The 8,605-nt window shown below is 46.3% G+C and overlaps 1 long non-coding RNA gene across 2 annotated transcripts; it reads right to left on the bottom strand.

Annotated features, from left to right (window-relative positions):
* Positions 1 to 4,759: 4,759 nt before the first annotated feature.
* LOC116220711 lies at positions 4,760 to 8,292 on the bottom strand. Of its 2 annotated transcripts, XR_004163804.2 has the most exons (3): positions 8,161 to 8,292; positions 7,518 to 7,626; positions 4,760 to 5,420 (listed from the first exon to the last, which is right to left on the bottom strand). It is a non-coding gene; the product is annotated as an uncharacterized LOC116220711 (long non-coding RNA). The 2 variants fall into 2 exon arrangements; XR_006152446.1 differs by lacking the exon at positions 8,161 to 8,292 and having other exon boundaries at positions 7,518 to 7,734.
* Between the last annotated feature and the right edge of the window lie 313 nt (positions 8,293 to 8,605).

Genomic DNA, 8,605 nt, shown 5'->3' with positions numbered 1-8,605 from the left:
TTGTCTCTAATGGAGATTGCATACATTCATTACATTTAAAAACCAAAAAAGCTTCATGATATCCTCGTACAGTAAAGCAGAAAGCAATAATTTCAGAGGTAATGGGTGCCGCTGTCGTTTCCGCTATTCCTCAGTTCCATTTGCCTTTTGTCCTTCGTCTTGATGTTGTGGAGAGCCCGTTGTTTAATTTCCTCATTTGTGTTGTTGTTTATTTCATGATGCACGCTATAGCTGCCCGCATGGTGCTCAAAAGCCTCCAAAGCAAACGCTTGTCTCTTTGAACTGTCAGCTCTTTGTTGTTCTCTCTGCAGTGTCCGATTAGATGTGTTAATATTGAATTTAAGAACAATTGAGAAAATTAATGAAATCCTTAAAAAAAAGATATGTTGAATTAATAGACTGAATTATAATTCTCTTGGCTATTCAATAAGACATCCATTATTCAAAGGAGGTGGAAAAAAAGGAAAATGAACTTAAGAGGGAAATATCATTTTGGCCTAATTTATTTGTAATAGAGAAAGTGTGTGTGTGTGTGTGTGTGTGCATGCATATGGACGTCTTTATCTATTGTTCATATACTTGCCTTGTGCAGAAGGGTATTTTCCTGCTCTCTGATGTCTTTTCTGCAGGGTTGGTGGTACTTAGCGGTATGGCTGCCCCCCATGCTGGCGGACGATGCCCACTGAGGAGGTGCTGTCTGTGGACACACGTGAGTGCCCATCCCCCTACGCCACCGCGTCCTCCTCCAGGCCACATCACACACCCTGCCTCGCCATCGCAGCAGGTTGCATGGTATTTCAAAAATAAGGGGGATAATTTGAACGAGCAAGATTAGCACCACTTAGCATGCCTGGGTGTCTAATTGGGTTATTTATCTCTAAGTTCATTTGTGAGAACTGTGAACATTTTTAAAGGTGTGTGAGTCTGTTTGTGTGTGTGTGTGTGTGTGTGTGTGTGTGTGTGTGTGTGTGTATGTGTGTGAGTGTGCTATTGGAGCCATGATCAAAAAGAGTACTGGCTTCAGGGTAAGCTGGTTGTACTGTATATCTCTTAATTAATGGAGAAGACAGCTTTTGGATGCATGCTGTTCATAAGGTCAGCAGACCTTGAAAGGTCATCCCCTGAGGTCGCACCTTCACACCCGCTCCAACTCGTGTTTACTCTCTCCGCCTGTCAGCCAGTAGACACTGTGAAATACGGGGCTGAGATACGCAGCCTATTTGCATACATGTACTTTGCGTTTGAAGATTGCGTATACATTATCATTATGCGACAGATAACCCCTGAGTTTAGTGTATATTTTCCCCTTTTCACGGCTGCGTCCACGTGTAAGCCTGGTGGTGTGTCCCACAGTCTACGCCTCAAGCAGTTCAAACTCGCTCTCTCACACATGCAGCTTGCCTCCTTTACATCCCTGATGTGGAAGACGTGTTTTCCTTTCCACTGACACGCCACATGCAAATGATTTAATGCTTGGAATGCATCTCTTATTTGGTACGCATTCTCTCTCTCTCTCTCTTTCTCTCTTCTCCCTCTCTTTCTCTCTCTCTTTCTTTCTGTCTCATGCTTAACTACTGCATGCTATTGATTTCCATCCAACGGGCCTTCGGTAAATGCACCATTGATTTAGGAGGAGTGGACAAGAGCGTTGCGGTCTGCATGCTTGGCATTCTTCCACTGGAGCGCAGGCGTGCGCTGGGCTGCAGAGACAGGGAGAAGGCCTGTGGGAGTGGGTTTGGGGAGAGATGTGTGTGTGTGTGTGTGTGTGTGTGTGTGTGTGTGTGTGTGTGTGTGTGTGTGTGTGTGTGTGTGTGTGTGTGCAGTGGCTGGGGTTTTAGGTTAGATGGTGCTTCAACTGTACAGGGAGGTGAGGGATCCACAGGCGGGATTGACCTCTATGTGTTCCCATCATACCAGGCACCAGATTCTCCCCAGTGATGCTGTGGCCTTCTCCCCTAACATCCAACCACTCCCGTGGCCTTTCCACCCCATACATCATGCAGGAAGACTTGAGCTCCAGAGAAGCACTGCCTGTACTGTAAAGAGCGATATCGCTAACGTTAGCATGCCTATGGCCCCCGCTGTCAAGTCTGCCTGAGATTCAAAGTGACTAGCGGTTTCCTGAGCGGAGTGCCGATTTTCACTTTAAGTAAAATGCAAGGAGGAGTGAATTAGAGAGAGAGAGATCCATGCGGCATTCTCATAAGTTCTGCGCAGTGGGCCCTTTTGTAAATGAGATGTCATTACACGCGCCAGTCTCACGCGCCGAGTGCTTAGTGCAGGTTCAGTGGTGCCACGCGCTCCTGCAGATGTTTGCCTCAGATGGAGATTTGTGTTTTTTTTTTCCTTTTCCTTTTTTATGGAGTAAATCATCTCAGTCATCCCCTCTTCACATGGGATATATGCTTTAGACATCCAGACGGGGGGGGGGGGGGGAGTACTGAAGCATGCTTTCAAATTACAGCTTTACTCTACAGATGCATACTAACACAAACACAGCCATACTCAGACTGTGAATGAACTTGTCCAAAAAGTCTAAAACACAAAGAAACACACAAAGGAACAATATACACGAATGGCTAGCTAGGAGTCATTATGTATCTTATTGATCACAAAAAAATGAATGATTTCCTGCTTTGCTAATCTTTAAACACAGTAGCTTTGCCATTGTGTATTTAACCTGCATGTGATGCGTATGCAAAATCATCTGAATTTGCTGTATTGCTAGTCTCCTTGCTGACCGCGTGTGTTTCCTCTAGGTGAGAACCCATGGTGGGATTGGGGTGGAGAAGGCCTGTGTGTGCATGTGTGTGTATTTGTGAGAAACACCCCTCTCCCCAAGGGCCTGTCAGCATGACGAGTTATGTGGCTCTGCGAGGGTGATGTTACACCCCATAAGCTGTCCTGATTTGCTGTCACCCCGAGCGCTGGCCCTCAGGTGAGTGACTCTCAGTCATGCTGTCTTAGAAAGAGAGAGAGGGATATAAAGAGAGAGAGAGAGAGAGAGACAGGCATACTCCATCCAAGGCATCGGCCTTCCTCTGGCATTTCAGACCACTTCAATTATGTTTCCACTTCTCTCTCTCTCTCTCCCTCTCTCTCTCTTTCTTTCTTTTTAACCTCCCACACTTGTAAGTGAGTGTAGCGCTGTGATGTTTTCCCCATCACTAAGTCCCAGGTGTGGCCTTTTCACAATGACTGATTGGTTCCAGATGCACGTGGAGTGGCGGAGAGTGACGGGGGCTAAATGCTTATTTACGCCGACCCCGGCACCCGAGCGAATAAATAAGCGCTGCTCTCCCTCACAACATGGCAGACTGGACACAAGGATCGCTAATAATCATTTTAGCCGCTGCATTTCAATTCGTGCAAATGTGACATTATACCTGCAGCAGTCTCTCCAGCTTTTCCGTGATTCATTGGGGCCTTAGTGTTGATATACAGTTCATGCATTTGTGAATCCATTGGAAAACCCAGCGAGAATGAGAGACAGAGAGAGAGACAGAGAGAGAAAGAGAGAGAGAGAGAAAGAGAGAGAGAGAGAGAAAGAGAGAGAGAGCACTGACAGGCATTTTTGGAGTAAACAGGAGATTTTCTGGAATGGCAACACGACGGAGTCCCGTCTTTCATTGGGGAAGAGAGACACGGGGCCTGGATAAACAAATCCTCCTTTGTCTTAGTGTGCACTGAGTGATCTCCATTTGGGAGATGGGGATGGGTAAACAGTGGTAGGCCTACACAGATACACATTGTAAACAAAGAGTGCTCATTAACTATAATGAGATGTTATGAGGAGCCCTAGAACTCATTGTCTAGCTTCTCGAGGCTAACCTGCCTGCTATTGTTGTTGTTGTTTACGCAAGGCAAATCATGGCTTTAGGTTAAAACCCGCCGCATTCTTCTCTTCGGGTCAGCTTCCCTCTCCCTCTCCTCAGGGTTGAGAGGGGTGGTGGTGGAGGTGGAGGAGGGTGTCATTTTCAAATGCTTTGCCTCGTCTTTCTTTTTCTCTCTCCCTCTGTTTTTTTTCTCTCTTTCTTTCTTTCTTTTCGGTTTCTTTTCTCCTTTGCCCTACCTTTGCCCTGCCCTTCGATGTGCAGTCTTTCCACAGGTCGGTGGCTTAATCTCTGTTTCTGTGTGCCCCCCTCAGAGGTGGGGGACACTCACCTTAATCCTCGGAGGTCGTGGCGCCCGTGAGCCCGGGCTCTTTGTACATCTTAGGGTTTAATGAGGCTGACATTGCTCACATGCTGGGGTCAGCCTGACCTTTGGCAGCCTCTCCACCGCCACTTGGCTCTCCAGTCAGGCCCCTGGTGCTCAGATGCTGGCCCAGGCCTCCTCTATCTGACTGGTCACTGGTCTCGCCAGGCCCGGCTCCTAGCCTCGGAATGTTATTTAAGGTGCATTATGGTGGCTGTGCATTCCGGCCGTAATTACCGCGCCTGATACGGGATACCTTTAAACCGCTCAGACTTATATGAGGGCTTGGACATGCATGGCTAGCGTAGCCTCTTTGACGACAATGAGTGGCTTCACCTTGGCTGCTAATTGCCCTGCTCCGGTCTCTGCCTCCGACTGTCTCGGCCTGTCTCTCTCTCTCATTTTTTTCTGCTTTTTTTGCCCCAATGACTGGAGGCAATCTCCATTTGATGACAGTTTGCTGAGAATTTATGGCCACATGCAGCCCGACACCCTAATTAGATTCTGCAAGACAGGGCCTTACGTCTGACAAACATTTGAACAAAGCCGTGGGAGATACCAGTGTTTTTTTTTTCTTTTTGGTGAACTCTCTTCAGAAAGTTGAGGTACTTCTACAGGGTAGTGAGGGGGAGTAATTTGTTTTTCCCAGTTTGTTGTCTTTGTTTGTCACCGAGTTATCCTGATAGCACCAAAAGTGACAATGAATATGCAAACAAATGAATATAATTAATATAAAGCAACAGTAACAACAACAACAATAATAGTAATCAATTTTATTTACACGTTATATAGTTTATAACCCAAGAGTAAAGAGTGCATTGCAAACTATATCAGAGGTTATGAGTTTAGTAAAAAGCAACACAAACAGTACATTTTCTGTTAGTTGTTTACATAGGCTAGAGAAAAGAACAATTCCGTGACTGTCAATCGGGGAGGAGTTCTATGGGGTACCTCCCCACCTGCACCCTCTGTGAAGCTGATCTCTGATAAAAAATAATTTGTGTGGTGTCCTTAGCGCTCTCGCCATCACATTTCCATCAGACGGGCCTTTTCATTTTCCCGAGGTAAGGACTCCTCTCCTCCCACTGTGTTGTGCTTATCTCCGCACCCATCGTGGCCCTTTCAAAAGCCAACAAAGTAGACTTCCAATGGCCTCCTCACCGCGTGACAAGATGTACCCCATTTCCTTCACTGTTCGACAGCAAGGTCACTGTTTCAGATTCCTTAGGCAGGTAGAGGAGAGAGAGAGAGAGAGAGAGAGAGAGAGAGAGAGAGACAGACAGAGACAGAGAGAGAGAGAGAGAGAGAGGGAGTGAGAGAGAGACAGAGAGAGAGAGAGAGAGAGAGAGAGAGAGAGAGACAGAGACAGAGAGAGATGGAGCGAGAGAGAGACAGAGAGAGTGTGAGATGGTGGAGAGGGGCTGAAAGCATCACGGAATAAGGGTCTGTCCTTTACTGAGGTCATTCCCAAAGCTGGCCATCATATTCATGTGGACAAGAGGAATAGGGAAGATAAAGTCTTGTGAATGTGTGTGTGTGTGTGTGTGTGTGTGTGTGTGTGTGTGTCTGCAGCTCTACCTGGATCTGATCTGCTGAATCATCACCATATCCACTTAGTATGTCTCTTTGTTGGATCCCCCCCCCCCCACCTTTGCTTTATCCCTCTGGATGTGTCTGTTCTGGCTGTCAGAGTGATAGGCTAATCTGACTGTCTGTGTTATGGGGAGAGCAGGAGAGGAGGCAACATCTGGTGTAGCATTCAGGGATTTGGACCCTTCAGATGGGCTTTTCTGCTCCATCAACAGTCCCCCCGAAGAGGAATCATCTCATTATATGCTGCTGCAGTGTGACCACTTAATAAATGTTCCCGCTGATACGGGGAATGTCTCTGGTGCACGGGCATTTTCTTTTTACAAAGATAATGTACTGGCTAGAAACATTTGAGTAACATATATACTGTAATAACAATGTAATTACAAAAGATCATGGACAGGCGGAAATAAAAATAAAGTGTTTAATTAAACATTTCTATTCTAGGAAAACAGCCTGAATCTGTAAGTTAGCATCTATTTACTGTACACATCAATTGCAATGAGCAACAGTCAGTCATAGTATAGCAGCCTATATAAAGGGCGGTTATTCAAAAACAAATCTGAACATATTTTATGTTGATTTAAATAAGCATGCTGTCCTTTTAGATAAACCTGCTCATTTGACTGAGCAAGCATCTCACTCTTAGCATAGGAATGAACGTGAAGGCCTCGCTGTGGAAATATCAAGGAATCAATCCCACTGTGTTAATCTGTTTATCTGTTATTGCTGTGAAATTGAAGAGCTTCTTCCCGGTGCCGAATGCAGGGAATGAAAACAGATTGCCGAGTATTAGCACTCACAGGCCCAGGCTCATCAGTATTGGTAATCCTGTTTAGCTTAGTGTCTACAGTGGTGCCCAGACTCAACCTGCTCTTTGTCATTATTTTAACACATGGGCTATAGACCGTGACCTGGGTAAACCTACCTTTTCTGAAATCAATCATGTTTATTTCCCCACCCCCGCCCCGCCGGCCTCTCATCTCTACATTTATTTCCTCATGTTAAAATCGCCACGTTTAACAATGTCTGGTAGGGAGGATTTTTTTTCTCACTTCACCCCTGTTCAATATAGAATCTGGACTAAACTCGGAGCTCTGTGGTGGCTGGAAGTTTTTTTTTTTTTTTTTTTTGCGTGTGTATTTTTGAGTCTGGCACTGGAGGCTGCGCGGGCAGTATTTCAGATTTTAATGTCTTTTTGTGGGTGTATTTTATGTAGTGGTCGTGGACCGGTGCCAGAGGCGAGCTGCAGATGAACTCACATTCTCTTCACACCCTTGAGTCTCAAATACGGAGGGAGGTGAGACAGACGGACACAGAGAGAGGGAAAGGGGTATACCCAGTGGTCTGGGATGGCTTTTCCTCGACGCAAGGTGGCGTCAGGTGCAGGGAGGGTGAGGGCTACCCCCCCCCGGTTTCCCATGTTAGGTGGTGCGATTGACAGGACTCACAGAAGAGGAACAGGAAGTAGAAGGAGAGGGAAAAGCAGAAGAAGATACTGGGTTTTGGCCTCAGAGGTTTCCCCTTCCAAAGCCGAGGTGGTTTGGCCGAGGCCACTGCCGCAAATGCCTAATAACGATTACACGAGAGGTCTGCCAAGGGCTGCATCCTTAAAATAAGCACTGACAGACTGGAGGAATGCCATCTGCACTGAATGTTAGGGGAGTGGGGTGCTGTTACTTGTCCCCAGACAAGCTGAGGACCTCAAGGCGACAACCCAAACACCTTACCTTCTCCATGTCCCATCTTAACCCCTCTGTGATCCATCCCTCCATCCGTCCGTCCCCTTCTGTTACCCAAGAAGCTTTGCTGCTTCTCAGCGTCACACTTGTCTGGCATCTGTTACAGAATTTGAGCACAGTGTGCAAAGAGAGGAAAACAACGCACAGCAGCCTATATGCAAAAATGATGCAGAAGTTCTTCCAGTCCTCTAGAGGGAGTCACAAAGAAAACAAATGATACAAAAACTGTAAAAAAGAGTGCTAATAAATGTAGTCCTTGAATTATGATGGCTCTTTAAATTAAATTAAATTAAATGAAGTAGAAATGTACAGGGACAATGACATACGCATCGGTCACTGTTTACCTATATTGCACCTGTGACGGAGCATTTTCTGAAATGCAACCAGTCCATACAGTCCTTTGCCAGTAAATACTGCATAACCATGAGTGTCGAAAGAACGTTTTTCATTTTTGCTAAATAGAAATGGACACATTTTCTGTCAATAATGAATTATTTATAAATATTATAGCCTTAAAACAAAATGGGGGCCGTTATATACATACACATATTTGGGCTTCAACCACACATACATACATATGAAATGCTGCAGCAGTTATGGCATAATATGTGCATCACACAAGCTTCATTACTTTTTCACAGCCGCCTTGTCCTTGACCCTTCCACACCTTGGCCTCTCATGCATGAGTCCCCCAGGATAGAGAAAGCTGCTCTGAAATAACCTCTCCTGATAGCCACATGTGTATTCACGGCTTCGTATTCTTAAAAAATGGCCAGGAGAGGAGAGACACCACGGAGGCATTATGGTCTCCCCCACACCCCCCCTCTCTGCTCGCAGACAGCAATCTCAGGCTCATCTCTGGTGGAGTGCGTGCTAGCGAAGCGGGCTAATAAGCGCTGTTTATCCTGATTGAACTGCCCGCGTGGCCATGGGACGCTGCCACCGGGAATGAGGGCGAAAGCATTTTCGGGAGAAGAGAGACAGCGAGAGCGAGAGAGAGAGAGAGAGAGAGAGAGAGAGTGAACGAACGAGTGCAACCCTCCCAGCCGCGACAGTAGCCCCTGTCGCCGCAACGC

Source organism: Clupea harengus, chromosome 6, assembly GCF_900700415.2.
Source record: "Clupea harengus chromosome 6, Ch_v2.0.2, whole genome shotgun sequence".
NCBI classification, from domain to species: domain Eukaryota; kingdom Metazoa; phylum Chordata; class Actinopteri; order Clupeiformes; family Clupeidae; genus Clupea; species Clupea harengus.
The sequence above is the reverse complement of the archived record's forward strand: the minus strand, read 5'-3'. Positions and strand labels throughout refer to the sequence as shown.